This window comes from Euprymna scolopes, chromosome 21 (assembly GCF_053919585.1).
Source record: "Euprymna scolopes isolate OS-2025 chromosome 21, ASM5391958v1, whole genome shotgun sequence".
Lineage (NCBI taxonomy): Eukaryota > Metazoa > Mollusca > Cephalopoda > Sepiida > Sepiolidae > Euprymna > Euprymna scolopes.
In genome coordinates, this window is record NC_136502.1 from 25763543 (window position 1) to 25782742 (window position 19200).

The following is a 19200-nucleotide window of genomic DNA, read 5'->3' on the forward strand; positions in this document are numbered from 1 at the left end:
AACTATAACATAGTATCAAAGAAATTTAACTTCTAACTTCATTGTAATTGATATAATATTCACTTACATAGTAACGTCATTGCATAATCTATGAGCATCTCTTCTTTAATGAGCAAAATAGCAATAAGTACTTTTCTACAAATATTCCTTTTTCTACATTAAATAACCAAAAAAGGTTGATAATAGAGTAAAAATGACAAACTCAACCAAAAACAAACTATTTATGAATATGCATTTAGTAATGTTAATATTATTTGTAGAATACAACCAAACAAAATGAAAAAAAACCCCTAGACAATACAATTATTTTTCAGGTGTTTAGCAATTAAAAATTCATGTATATATAATAATTATAATTGATGTTTATATTATGATCATTACATATTCAGTATTAAAATAAATTCATTAAAGTTAGCAAAATTATAAGTGCTATAAAAGAACAATGTTTTTATATAAATTCTAAATAAACAAATATAAAAAATTATTAAATACGAAATTGCATCATAGATTTCTTTTAAATAATATTTTTTAAAAACTACACTATTTTAAACAATATATTTCTGCATGTGTGGATATTTGAAAAGATTCTGATGGAAAGGAAAATGTATTCAAAATCATATTAGAAGTCATCATAGCAGCAGCCATTACACATACGGCACGCTTGTGAGGACTCCTGCTTTCTTCCTTTTATTGGTACATAAAGCATCATCGACACTCTATTTTCACATGACTGAACACTGAATAAAAAGATTTTAAATCTTAAAATAAAGGTAAGGTTTATTTATTTACTATTTTTTGTTGTGCTGTGAAAAATATATAATGAAATTAAGATGGCTGCGTTTTGCCTACCCCGCCCATCTCTCTTACTATAGCACAGAGCCAAGAAAAACACGTACTATTAAAGTATATTTTAGAAGAATTAGGTATATAATAGCAGAGCATCAATGCCACCCACTAAACATTTTTTAATTATATCCCGATAACTATTAAGTTTCAAATTTCCAGATAATTTTTTTTATATTTAATCTACGTAATGCAATTTTAATAAAATTTAATGAGGGTCTAAATATAGACCATTTTGTTTTTATGTCTATAAACTAAGAAATTACTCTTTAATGTTGATTTTATATTTGATTTAAAGCGTCCATTTTCAAAGTTAGTTAATGAAAATCATGATGGCTATTTTTAATATAACCAGATTTAAAGTGATAATAATTTTTTTTTATTATTATTGTGGAGAAAAATTATTCGTTTTATTAGATCAACATTCATTGAGTTCATGTCAGCTCTTTTCTTTTTTGTTTTAAGTATGTATTCAGAATCTGATAAATGTTAATCAATAGCTGTGTGTGTGTGTGTGTGTGTTCACTGAACTTCAAATTTATCTTCAGAAGTGTGTGTATGCTGCTTCCAGAATTTCAATGGATTGTTTGGTGCAGACTAAAACACAGACCTGAACAAAAGGTTACTGACTACTACTATTTGAGAGATTTGTGAAGAGGAAGGGGAAGTAAGAGCTAAAAGAAAATTAGAATAGTGAAATTCAGCTTCTATTGTGTAGTTTGAAAATAAGTGCGTGCGTGCGTCACTCAGCACTGCATGGCATCCCTTTGGCTGCTGCTGAAAGAAAGAAGGTTAAAAAAACAACAAAAACAAAACAAGCCAAGTCTACATTCTGTACTTACATTAAGATGATAATTTTTTGATTGAAAACAAATTATTGGAAAATTATTCTTACATTTGGAAATAATATTGTTTTTTGGATATATATTGTATGTGAACACTATTTCATATTTAAATCTGTTGTAAAATGCACTAATAAATTAAATCCATGTTCGTATGTATACATGCACAACTATATATATTATTGTTTCACATTATACTAGAAAAAAATGTAAACTGTTGAGTTACAAATGGATTGTTTGAATCAGGAAAAATTGAGTTTGTAAAGCCAGTTAAATCTGAAAAAAAAAAAAAAAAAAAAATCCAAAACTAATTAATCCCTTGCTGCTTGCTATCTCTTGTTCCCTCTCTAGCGATGGGTTGAATAGTATTACCAATGGACTATTCCTATGTTTCGTTTATAGTTTGTTTTTTAACAAAGGTAATAATATATATATATATATATATATATATATATATATATATATATATATATATACTTGTTTATTGTTATATAAACATGCTCACATCCCGCTGGCAGCGGGATGTGAGCATGTTTATATAACAATAAACAAGTATTATCAGCTCTTTTTATTGAGCACTATTTAACAACCTCGTTGAATTCATTAGTCCATTACTTTTGAATATAAAAAAAACCCCGAGTATATATATATATATATATATATATATATATATATATATATATATAGAGAGAGAGAGAGAGAGAGAGAGAGAAAGAGAGAGAGAGAGAGAGAGAGAGAGAGAGAAAAGCAATAGTCAATAGAAATAGACAGTAAAATTAGAAAGGCTAAATAAAATATAGTGACAGACGATTAGAGTAATAGACAGAAACCTAATAAGAAACGGGTCACTTAATGAATTAATTGCAAATTATGGCTACGTAAAATAATTTAAATGGAATTATTTTCTACACAGAAATGAAATCCAGAACTAAGATATATTTTGGCATGTATTTTGCGTTACTGAAATTGTCACATAGATATTTTGCCTGTCAGAATTTTCTGAAACATAATAAATAAATTGCTGTATTTGTCTTCTTTCGAAATATCAGGAATTTTAATTACTTTTAGAAATGGAAAATATTGCATTCATAGTAAATAAAAAATTCCCAACAAATAAACCGGGTGTCATGACTTAAAATCGAAACCTTTAAATCTTCAATCTGAGGTTCTACCAACTGAGGTATTTGGACTATCTTATAAATAGAGTTTTAAGCATTATCTTCACAAAATGATTATAACTTTTGCATGATGTCATAAATTTATGATTTACAACATGAATTCAAACATAATCATTATTAAAAAAATGAATAAATGAATGGGTAAACATTATCAATAGCGTTAGAAATTATTTTAATGTTTCAAAACAATTTATTCTGCCATTAAAAAAAAATTAATCTATATATATAAAAGGCAAAATGTGTGTGACCATTTTGTGTATGTCTCGCAAAGGCTTTTTTCGCACACGCTCCCGGGGGAGGGGGGTACGATCGCTTAGAACTGTTTATATACCCCCTAGATCTAGGATTTGGGAACGTGTGTAGCGTCTAGATTTATTTACGTCGATTTTTACAAAATTATTGCTATTTCAGTCCGTCTTGTGTTCGTTCAGCTTTTTCGTATAAAAAGCTAAACTAATTCCAAGCTAAGACACTGTTCCCAGCAATCGCACTGGTAAACACCAGAAGCAATCAGCTTTGATCAATGTGGGGCCAAATTCCATATATCAGACAGTTGCTATTCAATCTGGACAATGGGGCGCTGGTTTCCCCCTCTCCAACATCTTCGGGGGGGGGGACCAGTCAAAGTTGGGTAAACAAACCCAAAAGCTACCCCACAGCAGAAGTTAAGTCCGCTCCTTCTATTTGACCTCATTAATGAGGTCAAATAGAAGCAGAGCAAAAGTTAAGTCTGCTACTTCTATGACCTCATTAATGAGGTCAAATAGAAGCAGTACAGTTAACTTTTATTGCGGCCACGTGTCAATTCTGTTTTTATTACTTAAATTCAAACATGTTTCCATTAGTATGCCGCAGTGGCCCAGTGATTAACGTAGCACAATTTTTTTTCACACTTTAATTTCCAACTTTGCCTCAAGAGTTCGGGTTCGATCCTCATACTCACCTACCAAAACTTTTTTTTTTTAAATTTTAACCCCCCCCCCCCCCGGAGTTTTGATTTACCCAAAACTACACACACCTGCAAACACCCGGGCAACGTCAGGCACCCCCCACTAGTCTATACTAAAATTTGGGCTTGTGAGGCCCATAAGTCTAGTATAGAAAAATAAAAGAAGCTTTTAAGAAACAAACGTTGATTCACTCAGCATTAGTACAAGAATAAATAATTATTTTTTATACCTGCAGACACTAGTGTTTCATGCTTTTGCAATCGTCAGTACAGAAAGTGATAATCACTACTGGTTGAAGGATTTATGAACATTGAATATTCGCTAGTTGATTGCCTTTTTGTTTTATTTCCCAGACAGGGCTGAACTTTAAAAATCTTAAAAGTACTTATAATTATAGAAACTAATAATTATTTTTATACCTACAGACACTACTGTTTCATGCTTTCACAATCATCAGTGCAGGAAGTGATAATTACTGCTGATCGAGGGATTTGAACCCAGCTACAAAGTCACCTTTGACAACATTTGCTAGGACAAAGAGAATTAAGGGAAATTAAACACCTATAAATGTCAAATGCGAGCATAACAGTAAAGCAGAAAGTGTTATAATGACTGGAAGTTGATGTTGCATATTTGCTAGTTGACTCTTTTATCTTATGTGCTTGATGCACGAGTAGACCTTAATCATAGTATATATATATACTTTTTTTTTACATGGGAGTCACTACTTATCAAGCCCCAAAAGTCACTCAAGGATAAGGGTTAATGAATGTACGGTAGTCACTAAAACAACAGTGCATTAATAGTTAGTGGTGGAAATGGGGTCCAAATGGATTATTTAAGGGAGTAGGGGGCTCAACAAGAATTTGATTACATTGGACTTGAAGACAATCATATTAAAATCAGCTGGAAAGCAAGTCAGTGTGGAATAGAGTTCCACAGGCAGACAGTTCTAGGAAAGAAGCTTTGTTCATGGAATTTGCATTTAGATTTAGGTACAGATAGTGACTGAGGGAAACTGTTGATGTTGTCGTCACTAGACAATTATTTTTTGTGAAAGTTTGGTAAGGAAGAATCACAGATTGAAGCTTAGATGAGCACTTGCCATGAAAATAACGATAGAGTAGAGACAGGCTTGCAACATCTCTTCTGTGGGAAAACGGTTGCAAGGAAGAAAAATGGACATCACCTAGTAGGTTCCAAAGCCAGTTTTGAACTTTGTCAAGACAGGATAGGGTGCTCGAAGCAGCTCCCGCCCACATATGGCAACAGTATTCCATTTTAGGACATGTCTAGCTCTTATACAGGTAGAGGATTACGTTGGGAGTTAGATACCTTCTAGAGCAGTAAAACGATGCAAATATTTTTCCAGCAACCTTGGTAACAGATTTGACGTAAGTCTTAGGTCAGGAGTAAAGGTCAGATCCAACAGTTTGCCAAAAACAGGGAGCCTCTTTTAAATGAGAGCCATTCATATCAAGTGAGGCCAAGTGGACATCAGAGTGTTTATGGTGAAAAGTACTATAACTGAAATATTGTTTGGGGTTGAGTTTGTTGCAAAGTTTTTAGCAAAGAGTTTGGCTTTGTCAGATGTTGATGAAATCACCTCAACCCCGTTGATGATGGTTGGGATAGAGGACACACATCTATTAACGACTTTGTTATTTGTCAAAACTCATAAGAACGAAGCCTTTGTTCTACTTTGAACTTGATGGATTAAGTATATGACACTTTCGCATTTTCTAATCCTTTTGCAGTGATTGCTGGCAGTTCTATAGACAACTTTAGTTTTAAAACATCTATTATGTTTATAGCAATTGAAATAGTGATTTCTGTGTGCAATAGCGCAGCATAATCAGGAGTGTACGAAAGCTGACTGTTTGATTTCTATTGGGATTTTTTGGAGGGTATGTAGCTGTCTATGCCGATAGTTAACCAATCAATTAAGTCAGATGCTATATCAGACACTTTCTTATGGCAAGTAAGCAACATAGAAATTTTTGTTTTGCTTCTTAAATGCTCATTAGGCTAATTGTGATGATAGACCTTTTATCAAATGTTTACATTGACTAATAGTCCCCTCTATTAAATTGTTTGGCTTTTAGTTATTTTCACATGTATAGAAAAAAAACAGGATATCTGACAATGTAACAGGTGCCTTCAATAAGATTCCAGACTGTTTGTATAGGCATTTAAAATTGTTGGAGAATCTTGAAAATTCAATGTTATTGGAATAATTCTTATAAGATGACTGACCAATTTTTATGATTTCAGGTTCAAATGAACAACTACAGCAAGAATTTGAATACATCCTAATAAAACCTGATTGTCACAGCTGGTGAATTTCAAAAATGCAATCTGGATGTGAAGACATTTTAGAAGAACGATATGCAATAAAGTTCTGTTTTAAACTTGGAAAAAATGCCACAGAAATGTATGGAATGCTTCAAATAGCTTTTGGACCATCTTGCATGAATCGAGCATCAGTCTTTGAGTGCCATAAGAGATTCTGTGAGGGATGATGAGAGATGTGTGAGGAGTAAGGAAGTCAGCACACGAGAGTTGATTGGTCAAATAAAGAATTTCATAGATAAGGACCGTTGCTTGTATATAGAGGCAATAAGTGCACAGTTTGATGACTGGAGAACTATACATACAATTATTCGTGAGGAACTAAAGGTGCGGAAGATTTGTGAAAGTCTGTCCCAAAGGGTGCTCCATCCTTATCACAGACTATTTGACCAAAATTGGCATCAAGACAGTCCTTCATCCTCTCTATAATCCAGACTTTGTTCCTTGTGACTTTTGTTTATTCCTTAAGCTCTTAGAAAACCTTAGAGGCTGTTGTTATGAGACAATTGAGATGAAAGAGGCTGTGATGAGGGTCATTGACATGCTCACATAAGAGGACTTCCATGGGGCCTCCTAGAAGTTGTTGGAATGGTGCAAGTGCATTGCAATCGGAAATTACTTCAAGGGTACTAGAGTTCCATGTGTGTACTATCAATAAAAGTGCCCATACAAAAAAACTCTGAAAACTTATTGAAGGCACTTTGCATGTTAAATAGGTTGTATTCAAGTCATATGTTTTAGAAAAATGTATACCTTCTTAAGATATGTACAAGCCTAGAAAAGGTTCTTTTTAATTATAATATATTTCTCCAAGTTAATAATTTTTATTGTTTTTTACATAGCTGAATAAGGTATACATTTCGTTGAAATGTTATATGAATTGAATAAAGTCTATTTCATATAGAAAATATTTCCAATGATTATTCATATCATATTAGCAGAATTAAATCAAAATGAGTTCTCCAGTCATCAGGAAGGATAGGGGATTTCCAGATTAGTGAACAAAAGCTTAGTGAATGGGTTGGAAATAGTCTAAGTAGTTTATTGAGGTATACTGCTAAGAAAAACCACAAATCTAAAATTGTTAGGAGTTATAAAACCTGTAAATGATGATTAAGTTTTAACTTTTGTGACTCGCAATTGAAATCAAAATAGATGTCAGTTTTTTGTAATGCTTCTTAGACAGGCCAACATATTTCAGCCTCTACTGTTACGTTTTATTGAACAGAAGAGTGGAATAGGAAATTGGATTTATTTGAATAATGAGAAAAGATCTGAAATTATCATGAAACATTATCCATTAGAAGCTGCTGACCCATGAAACATCATATGTTTGATTATTAGTTTGATGCCATTTCACAACCAGTTGCTAAGAAGTATGCTGGGATTACAAACTTTCAAGAATAATTTGTGAGGTGAGCAGCTTTGAGACAAATTGGCAATCTAGTTTCTGTGTACCAAAATTATGTCAATGGATTGTAATATTTTTTTTCAATACAAAGTAGCATGTGCAGTAATATCTTGTTATTTTTCTAAATATATAATTTCCTTTGTACTAAGATGACTCTTATATACAGAGTTTCTGATATGAACACTGAGGCATACTTTTGCAATATGGTGTTTCTCTATGTTGACAGTCTGTTGAAAGGCCAAGAGATCTGGTTAGAATTGTCTACAATGATTTTGTTATTGCTGCTATCTACTTTATAAACACCTTTATAGAATGGTCTTCATACAGATTCACACTCATAATTTTGCTCAGCTATAATCTGATCAAAGATGAGGCATGCTATAGTGCTGGAATTCAACATCCATAAGCGGGTATATAAGTATAGAAATAAATTTCAATAGTTGGCTTCAATTTTTGCAGACAATATAGAAAATCTTCAAACAGTACATATGTTTCCTTTATAATTTGTGGCTATAAGCAACATGATGGCAAATAGCTGTCATAACTTTTAAAACATCTGTAATATTATGATTGATTATTGATGGATCATGTTTCTCCTAATTTCTATGTTTTGCTTTTCCTTCTTATATGAAATAAATTTATACAAGATGCAGAGATTCATCCAACAGTTCATACAGCCTTCCCATCTGGTGATCCTTGAACACAAGATTGCAATCAGTAAGATTAGTTTTGGAATTAAATGATGTAATCTGAAGTTGCATTTTCAAAATAATTTTCTGAAGTTTTTGCTCTATCTGTAATATGCTGAATGATTTCAAACTCTGACCACCTATAATTTTTCTGACAGCAGCATCTACATATTTTTATTTAATGTTGAATTTATAACTATTGCATATATTGCCTTACTGTATCAGTTGTGATTACGTTTGTGATCTTTAAAATTGGCATATCATGTTAGCCATGACAAGATTTTATCTCTTAGTATATATTTTGTATTCAGGTAATTTTTAATTTAATTTCTGTTTTTTTTTTTTTTAAATTTATTTTATGACAGTAAGTTTTAAGAGATCAAGGAGACCCCTCCTGGAGCTAACACTTGATTCTGTTATGATTTAAATTTATATCCAAGGGTTCTTTTAAGAATAGATGCTGTTCTGCAGTGTACATGTGTATTTTAGTTCAAATGTGTAGAGAGTTCTTATTTTTCAATTAAAACCTTGCCTCTTTGAAAATCATTGCATGCAATATTGTTAAATCTAATGTACAAGAAATTGATAAATTTGTTTTTATCTATATCAAAGGTTTCTTATTTTCTTTTTATTAAACTTTCAGATAAGAATACACATTTTCCAGTACATCAACCCACAAGCAAAGCAGGAAAGACTGTCAGCAACTCTAGTGATATAAAAGTTGTTGCTAAGGACTTTTGTTGATAGGATGGAGATATAAAAACGTAACTGATCAAACAAAATCTTGTGATAGAAAAGATTTTCAAATAAATAGTTACAGCAATCAGTAATTTTCTGGCTACCTGGATAAAGAAATAATATTTCAAAATTTTAAGAACGTATGACACAATCAAGCCAGCTGGTGATTGCTTGTAGAATTAACAAATTCATATTTTCGGTATTCTACATCGTTTGTGATTCTCAATCATACAATGCAAATGTTGAGTTCAAAATAAAGCCACAAAATACATCACAAAACGAGTATTCAACACAACAGATTAAACCTTATATATAAGAAATTGAATGAAACATTTAACAGTTTGTGAGCATTAATAAATAGAGAAACAAAATATTTAAATGGTAAAAAGCTTTTAAACCCAAGTATTACAAAATAAACAGACATTTTAAATACTTAAACAACAGATGATAAACTTTTTGTCATATAGCAAGGCAAATACGCAATCTGTTTGGTATAGAATTAATACATCTGATTTTATAGCTTCCACCCATTCTAAATTTTAGTTCTTTTTAGAATAGAGCAATTGACTAATTCACCCCTCCTTTTATTGCTATTGTCTTGTGGTAATAATAATTATTACAAAGTACCAATTAAATTTTATTATTTGATTATGATATAAATATTAATCTTGTTAACAAGTTTAAATTTTCATAAAATTTTGGAAAACAATCTCAGATACCATATTTTATTTTACATATTTTCTCATCAAACTTTGAGAATCCGTATACTTATAATCTCATGAAAATCAGAAAATAAAAATATTATGATGAATGGAGGTGGAAATCTATTTTAAGGTACTACCTTTAAAAAGTGAAAGAAATTACTTATTTACTTTTATGAAATCCAAACATACGGCTATGGCAAAAAGTTTGGTGAAAATAGAGCTTACACAAAAGTACGAACATAGAAAAATGTTAAAAAGATAAAAATTCTACACACTTTTTAGAATGCATTTAATTTTATTACATGTAATATGGTTTAAATCTCGTCATTTCAGTGGAAGGAGAAAGGTTTCATCAAATTTATAGGTCAAATAGCTAACATGTAGTTAACAGACAGACAAACACCTGTTATGATAGTATTTACATTATTTTATGTTAATATTTACAAATAATTTATGTAAATTTCATATCTCAATTACTTTAATTTTGATGGAAAGAAACAAAATAAAAGATTGAAAAAAAATAAGTATATAGATATATACTGGGGAATTTAAAGTCTATATTCAGTATATTCTCTCTTTGTAAGTGTCTATATTTATAAGTGTATTTGTAAATATCTGTGTATATGATAATAGTATCAATGTTGAAAACTGATCTTATAGTTTGTAAAATGCCTTTGTATATTTTGCATGCAATATTATAACAGTAATTTCATTCATATTCCTTTTTTCTAACACATTTATTCACTAAATCTCCATCATCCAAAAATAACATCCTAACAAAACTAATTGATCAACCCTGAAGCAGAAATGAAGGTAAGTATATTTACAAGCTTTTATCTAAATTTTATTTTTCAAACATATTTTAATATTCATTTTACAATTTCTAGAAGATACGATAACAAGTAAATTCTGCCTATAACAAATATGCTTTTGAGATATAAATTATAATTCAAGTATATGAATATGTATTATTGAAGAGTAAAAATATGCTATTTTCTAGAATAGTACAGTCTTCAAGAAATAACATTTCCATTGGTTTAGAGGAACAAAACACCCATAATATTAAACTTTATATCCCAAACTTTAATTTTAACCAGAAACAAGCCGCACGTGCATGGTCCCCCTCTGGTGCTGCTGTTAAGGAGAGGTTCGGGCAATCAAAAGAACAATAAGTCAATCCCAGGAAAGGTGACCTATAATAGTGTTATAAAGCTGTATCCAGGCAAACAAAAAGAACACAAAGGTAATCCCGGGCAATCAAATAACAATAAGTCAATCCCAGGAAAGGTGACCTATAATAGTGTTACGAAGCTGTATCCAAGCAAACAAACAGAACACAATGGAAATCCCGGGATTTAAAATGACCTATATCCATGACGTCAATTGGCCTGGAAAGCCAATCGACATTAAATGGGTTAGACTAAAACCAGCAGAAAAGTGCAATAAACAAATGCTAGCAGAAATAAAGTTAACAGGTCAAGCAACAGGAACTATGGCCCGGAAAATTGAAACAATAAACAAGCTGGTGAGAAAAAGGTCAACAGGTCAAAGTGATATAAATAAAAAGAGCAGAGAGAAAGAAAGCCGGACAGATGAAGCGAGATACAGGTTGACATAGAGCTCTGCGACCCAACCTCTTCCATTAAACTCCACTGCCGTTATTGTTGAAGTGTAAATAGTAAATAAACCAAATCTGTATTATAAACAAAAGTCTCTCATATTCATTTTAAAATGAAATAACTGTCCATTTATACAACCTAGATGATCATAAACCATTCATAATACGTAACACTGCATGTGAGATGACGCCACAAAAAATAGCAAAGAAATGATGAATATGAGAAGTGTGAAGGGCCAATGCTGCCTTCACATTTTTGCCAAGTTTCAGAAAAATCTAATGGATTGGGGTAAAAGTTATGGGGTAAAAAGTGTCATTTTTTGCAATTTGGGGCATTTGTGACCCCTTTTGAGCTCCTGGAATGCTGAATCCCAGTGAAAATGGACAAACGGTGCAGTTTCACACCTTAAGACATGAATATTTGAATTCAGTACCATGGAAAACCACTATATAGACATACATATCAAGTTTTTGAGTAATATGAAAAAAGAGCTCCAAAAAGGCATGTTTTTTTTTTTTTAGCCCTAAAAGTCCCAGAGGAATGAGAACCAGAATTTTGCCAGAGTCACCCATACTGAATTTATATTAAGAACAATGGCTTCCACATTTTGGCCAAGTTTTAGGAAAATCTAATGGATGGATCAAATGCTATGGGGCAAAAGGTGTCATTTTTGGCCAATTTGGGGCATTTTCACCTCTTTTGAGCCTCTGGGGATGCCAAATCCCAGTGTAAATGGATAACAGTGCAGTTTCAGGCTTTAAGATATGTATATTTGAGTTGACTACCATGAAAAACAACTATATTGTCAGACATATCAAGTTTTTGTTGAGAAATATGAAAAAAGAGCCACAAAAAGGGACGCTTTTAGCACTAAAAGTCCCCGGGGACGCAAACCAGAATTTTGCCACGTTCACCCATACTGGATTTATATTAAGAACAATAGCCTCCACATTTTAGCCAAGTTTCAGAAAAACTAATGGATGGATCAAAAATTATGGGGCAAAACATGTCATTTTTGGACATTTTGGGGCATTTTTGACCTCTTTTGAATCCCTGGGGACGCAATGGGAATTTTTGCAAAAAAAATCTTTTTACAGTGCACATCTATTTAATGAAATACAATTTGTGGCAAAATTTAAGGAAAAACTAATGGACAGTTATCTGGCAATCGTCTGGACTAATGGATGCACGGACAGACACATGGACACCACTGAAAACAGAGGTCCCTCTCTGATAAATCGGGGGACCAATAAATTTCTATATGCCAATTAAGACTTTTGATTTTCAATATCTTCAATGTGTCAAACATATTTTTTTCAATATTATAAAAAAAAAAAATGGTAGTGTCAGTAGTTTCTTTGTAGTCATGGGGAATTTGAAAATGATTATGAAGTTTTAAAATTGGTAAATCTTTTCTGCCTATTTCAACATCTCTCTTGTTAATTCTCTTCTAAATTATATCCTAAAACAAAAAATTAAAAAATGCATAGAACATTTATATTATAATAAAATATTATTATATAGATTAAGTTCTGTTAAACATTTCATCTGATAGTTCAACATGCTCTCTTAATTGAAGGATGGAAAGTAGTGAGAATTATAGTTCATAGGTTAAAGTTGAATATTACAGTTCAGTAGTATTCCAAAACCAAAGAAAAACAGCATTTCTCGGGAGCTATTGTTCTAGAAATGAACCAAGTAAAATTAGAACATATGCATGTGTAGTGTAGCAATTCTGGCCAGACATATAATACAATGTTCGAGTTTTGTTAAAGCTACTGGGTTACTTTCATTAATATAATAGAGAAAGAGATAAATCTGAAAAGCTAAGCATATTTTATATTCCAACTTTATCAATTTAGTGGATAACATGCTTATAAATATCTTATTGATACGGTGGTCACAATTTTGTGTGTGGTATTATCATTGATAACAGCCACTGATGTTAGAAGAAAAGGAAATAATATACCTATTTATTCACAATTTGTTGAAGATGAATATAAAAGGGATTACAAAACATGTAATGTAAAACAGTACACAAAAAGCATTTCAAACATGAACACTAAACGAAGATTATATTACTTCTCAATACAATAAAGAAATGTAGACAGATTGAGTAAGTGTGAATCCATTGAACATGTAAATGTTACTAACATTGTAGGTTTCCTGCACATCTTTGAAAATTGCTCCAGTAAGAAGAAGAGATTTGATCGGAATTGTACACACATGGGCAAGACAAGATTACAAACTCCCGCACTGTTGGCTGAGAATAAATCCAAGGGAGATAACTCAAAACTCTGGTCAAATAAATGTATCTCTTCTACAGATGAAATAGTAGAGTAGGCACTTAAACCTTTGTAAGGTAAGAGAAGGATTTTGTAGTTTGCTTGAAGCATTCTGTGAAGTGTGAAAGGGGTGTTTGATAGTTATGGCAATGCAGTGAATTGAAAGGGTCTATGTATTAAAATAAATAAAGATGACAATATAGAAAATATTTCAATAATTTTCAATTACACAAATTTATTTCCGAACATAGTGTGTCGCACAAGATAGATGTGTGAGTTTCCTTAAAATTTTGAGAATATATCTCTTCTTCAGGGGAGGAGAGGAAAGCTTTTGAACATGGTTACATTTGTTTATTTGTAAGATGATTAGTTTACAAGAAAAGCTAAAAAATAATAGCTGCAATCAGGTAGGATTATGTCATGCAGCATCCATCATAAACTTGTAGACTTTTAAAGCTTCAAGTGTGTTCCTTCTCAGTGCTACATAAATTACTATCATCCATAGAAAGCAGTTATTAGATTGATTTTTTTTTATTCATAAGCATAGAGTAGTATATCGAATGTATTATACAGATGGACATACTTTGCCCAACACCTGTGTTCATTCAACAATATTGAATTAAACAGTTTCTCCTAATACAAAATAGATGTCAATTGGAAGAATGAATACTACTACCATGAGTAAGATCTACCATACACAACTGAGCATTATTAGTGACAGCATACACTAGAAAAACTGTCCTGGATACATGAAATTGCTACCATATCATTTACCTTGCAGCAGCTGCACACTATGCAACTATTTCATCACTGAATGAGGCAGATATTAGTATCTTTGGGGCCCACAAAGATTCAGGTATTATGCAAATACAGATTTGACAATATAATCATTAACCAGATGCATCAACAATAGCATACGGTAAGATGATGCAATAGAAACAATGCTGACATAAAATGGATTACATTATTCACAACAGAAAAAAAACATAATCCCAATTCATAAGTGATGCTGAGCCACATTATGAACTGGTAGAGAGGAGGGGAGCATTAGTAGTAATATCGGGGTCAGAATTGTTGATTGTTTGTGTTGAGATGTCCAGAACTGTTGGTAACGATGGATCATAAGCCTATATTAAAAATCTTTCCAGACAAGGCTCTGCAGGATATAAAGAACCTATTACTGTTAAACCTCAAGAAATAGTCCTTAATGTACAAATTCCACATAAAACATCTTCCCAAGAAACACAACCTCACACCACTTGTACATCAAGTTACCCACAACATCAAATCAAGATGAGATAACTAATATATACATGTAGCACAAATAATCAACAAGACAAAAACTGAAAGAGGGGTAGAAGCACTAATCAATAGGTAGTAGCAGATATACATTAATGGGAGAAATTGACTGACCCAGCACAACTATTACATGCTCCAAGAGATAAACCCAATAGTAGACACTGCTTACTATCTTACACCTTGCTGGTACAAATAGACATGCAGAACAGAGATCTGTGTGTTACCAGACTGAACCGCAAGGTACTATACCAGATAAAATGGAGAACACCGGTGGCTTAGAAAGGAGTTTTTTTTTCTATTCAATTTTCACCCCAAACAAGGCACAGTACCACTTTGAAGTAGGGGGCTACTATCGGGGACATAAGTTGCAGGGGTATTATGAAGGGAGATGAGTAGCAAGATATCTGTTCACATTACATTTGAACTTCTGCATGTCAGTACAGTTGGAGAGCAGAATCCCGGAAGGGAGTTCCAAAGTCTAGTAGTTCTGGGGGAATAAACTAATGGAGTAGAAGGCTTTCTTACACCTAGGGATCTCTACTATGAAGGGGTGGGATTTAGCTGCTTTGTAGAACAAGCAGAGGAATGCAACATTCTGTCGATGGGACAGAGGCTGAAGCCTAGATGACAGTTCAGGACCTATCAGATTGGCGACTCTCTTTTGAGCCCTATCCAGGAGTGAGAGATAAGTAGCAGATGCACCAGCCCAAATGTGACAACAGTACTCCATAAATGGATGAATGGTAGCCTTATAGAGGTATAGGATACTTTCAGGCGTAAATAGTTTTCTAGCACGATAGAGAGAGCCCACCTTCTTTGCAGCAGTCTTGGCAATGCTCTCAGTGTATCTATTCCAGTTCATGTTCCCTGTAAATGTTAGGCCGAAGAGTTTAAAAGGAAGTAATTTCGGGTAATGTGTTCTTGGCCATAGCTATTGGTGGTAGAGAAATTTTCTTGTAATTATTGAAGGAAACAAGCTTGGACTTGGCAGCATTGAATGTGACCATCCATTTTTGTCCCCATTCCACTACAGATTGGAGGTCATCCTTTAGTGTTTCTGCCATTTCCTTAGATATGTGTTCATTTGTTTTCCCCTCGTGCCTGTTATAGAGTGTGGTCTCATTATTGAAATCTAATCTACTAAAATGTAATAAAATGAAAAAATTATAATTAGTTAAACCTTTATTTTAAAAGTTCAATTTTATTTAAAAAAAACAACATTACTTTAAAAAAATAAAAATAAACAAACATGCATGTGCTATATAAACATGCATACATGAAGATATATGATGGAAAATACATCCTAAAATTTATATATAAGAAATAATTTACATCCAAGGAAGAAAGATTTTCAAAATTTTCAAAGCATAGAAATAAAAAAATGTATTCAATAAAAATCTTAATCTTAACTATTTTAATATAAATTTATAATGCAGAAATAAAATTATACTGACAAAATATCCTCTTTAAATACATTTCAAAGTAGAAATTAAGTATTTTCCTTAAAATTTATAAAAGTTATTTCCTTGACTGTATATGTTAAAGGTAGAAATTAAACATATCCTTTAAAAACAACCATAACATTAAACAAAAACAATCACATAAATTAATGATTTATAGAAATTAATTGCTTCGAAGTTTGCAAATAGTCCAACAACCAGTTCTTTCCTTTATATTCATTTTCAACGTCATGTCAGATGAAATTCTATCCTTAGCCACTGAAACTGTTACCACAACAGGTTGATGAGGACAGGGTATTGTATGTGCTAGCACATGTTTTACGTTAAAAACTATCTCCTACATTTTTAATATCGAACAATGTTAAAAAAAAATCTATTTTTAAATAAAACATTGTTGGGGTGGGGGATAACAGACCTATACCACATAAGAAATATTTCGCACCACACATCTCAAGAGATGGACAGGTCAAAATTCATTTAGTATATATGTGAGTGTCTTAAAAAAATAGACACCCTATTCAGATAAAAGAAATAAACACACTATTAATCTAATGTTAAGTAACAAAGTAGATATTTATCAACATGCTTACAATTATTCAGAATTCTGCCAACATCTTAATTTGTATAATAGTTTCAATTTTAAGTTAGTGAAGAAATTAAATCAAAACAAATTTAGATTATTTGTTTTTTAATCTGTGATACTTATTTTGCTTGTTGTCTTCACAATAATTTAGTCATTCTACTCTCTTAGTGCATTTTGTTATAGTTGATAACCTCCCAGAATTTTCAAACTGAACTCTTTTATGCTGCTCTTATTCTGTATTTAATGACTTTTAAATATCTTGTATCAGATTTAGATTTTCTCTTAAATTCCTTCAACAGGGATTTGTACTCACAACTTTTACTTAAGATTATCTAGAATATTTCTTAGCCTAGTGCATAAAGGTGTCGGTTATGCAATTTATAGTGATTTTCCAGGAGTTATAAACCTAATGTTTCTAGTATGATTATTTATGTTTACGCATATTGTATGTTTTATAGTTTACTATGGCAAAAGTAAACAGAAAAAACAGTGAAAAGTTCAAGAACAAAAATTAAAAGAAAAAGCAGCCCAAAACTATGTAACAATAACTAATCTCAGAAATACTGCTAAATATTAAAAGTTAATGCACTTCATTTACATGAAATAAAATAATCTCTAGCTTTTCTCTCTTGGATGCACTCGTAAAAAAAGGGAGATAATTCCTGTAAACAGTTTATATTGTCTCTTCTTTACTAATATATTATCACTTTTGCATCCTGCTTCATTGTTATGAGCTACATTTTGAATTGGCCACCAAACTCCTTCTTTCAGCCTCAAAGTAGAACCAGATTGATGGCTTTTTAATAAATTCACGTTGATATCAAAGAGCGTGACAAAAATAATTCATGAGAAGAGATTACTGGAGGAAAGATACGGCCCTGTGCATAAGTTGTTGTGTTAGAAATGAACAGATGCCAGCAAACTTGTAAAATGCGACACATTTGAAACAGACTATAATTTTAAACTAGTTTTAAAGTTCTTTCCTGGTATATTAGCCACATCAGCTAATTTTATTCTCCTTAATTTTTCTTTGAAATTAGATTAATTCAAAATAAGAAGTAACAAGACTGATAATGGACATGTATAAAATATGGTTCAAAATTGAAAATTAGAAAATATCAAGACAAAAGTATGCAGATAAATTATGTTGTATTCAATAATATATATATATATATATATATATATATATATATTTTAATTCTGCATATATATATATATATATATATATATATATATATATATATATATATATATATATTTAAATAAGGGAGTAGTCACCAACAATGTGTATTTTTTAACATTATTTTATTAATCCGTGTCTTGGTTTTTCATTGAGAATTATGTTTGGATCATTGTAATAATGTTTTTAAGTCATTGAAATCGTTTACGCGCGTTTCAGACGGTCTGTGATGCGTCCTCGTCAGAAATTATTATATATATAATTCATTTTTAGTGCCAATAAGTTAGGATAATGCCTTATCATTCATCAATTATGAACATTTTGGGGCATTTTTTTTTTTCTTTCAGACAGCCTCAGTGAAGAGATTCCATTGGCAGAAAACACAAGGAGTCCACACATGAAACAGTGCATATGGCATGAATGTAAAGAAGAATCTTTTAAAGAGAACAGTAATTATTCTGCAGTAACTTCTAACCAAAAATATTAACTGCAATTCCTAAACTTTTGTTGCTGCATCAGACTTACTCTACGCAACAGAGTCTAACATTTTCACAAAACATATGCAACAGATAAACGCATGAACAGACTTTATAAACTGCAACAATTTTGAACTTTTTGTGATTTATTGTTTTGAATGTTAAGTTAAAAGTAAATTTCACTTTGTAGTGTAAACAATTACCTTTTTTATTAATTATTTTTCCCAATAAATTCTCATCTCTTTGATTTGCATTTTTTGTTACTTTTCTCAAGTAGGTTTTATTCTAATGAAGTTTGTAATAAGAGACAACAGTATCTAATCTATTCAAAAGCTAGACTTTATTCCAATATTCAGATCCATAGGTTTCATGATTTTTATCAAATGCTAAAGACATTTTTTTTTTTTACATGGGGATCACCACTTATCAAGGCCCGGAAGCCACTCGGGGATAAGGGTTATTTTGTGTACAATAATCAATGGGATAATATCGTAGTAATAGTTGGTATTGGAGATTTGATAAAGTGTCTTACTTAAGGGGGCGATTAATCAGGAATTTGTTTATGTTGGACTTGAAGACGTCCAAGTTGTA

At 31.6% G+C, this 19200-nt stretch overlaps 1 long non-coding RNA gene across 3 annotated transcripts; it reads left to right on the forward strand.

The window, feature by feature from the left end:
* Positions 1-625: 625 nt before the first annotated feature.
* LOC145242967 (uncharacterized) lies at positions 626-18856 on the forward strand. 3 transcript variants are annotated; one of them, XR_013862826.1, is made up of 3 exons: positions 626-770; positions 8909-10520; positions 18481-18856. It is a non-coding gene; the product is annotated as an uncharacterized LOC145242967 (long non-coding RNA). The 3 variants fall into 3 exon arrangements; XR_013862825.1 differs by lacking the exon at positions 18481-18856 and adding an exon at positions 8224-8293 and having other exon boundaries at positions 631-770; positions 8909-9153; XR_013862827.1 differs by lacking the exon at positions 626-770 and having other exon boundaries at positions 10381-10520; positions 18485-18618.
* The last annotated feature ends 344 nt before the right edge of the window (positions 18857-19200 follow it).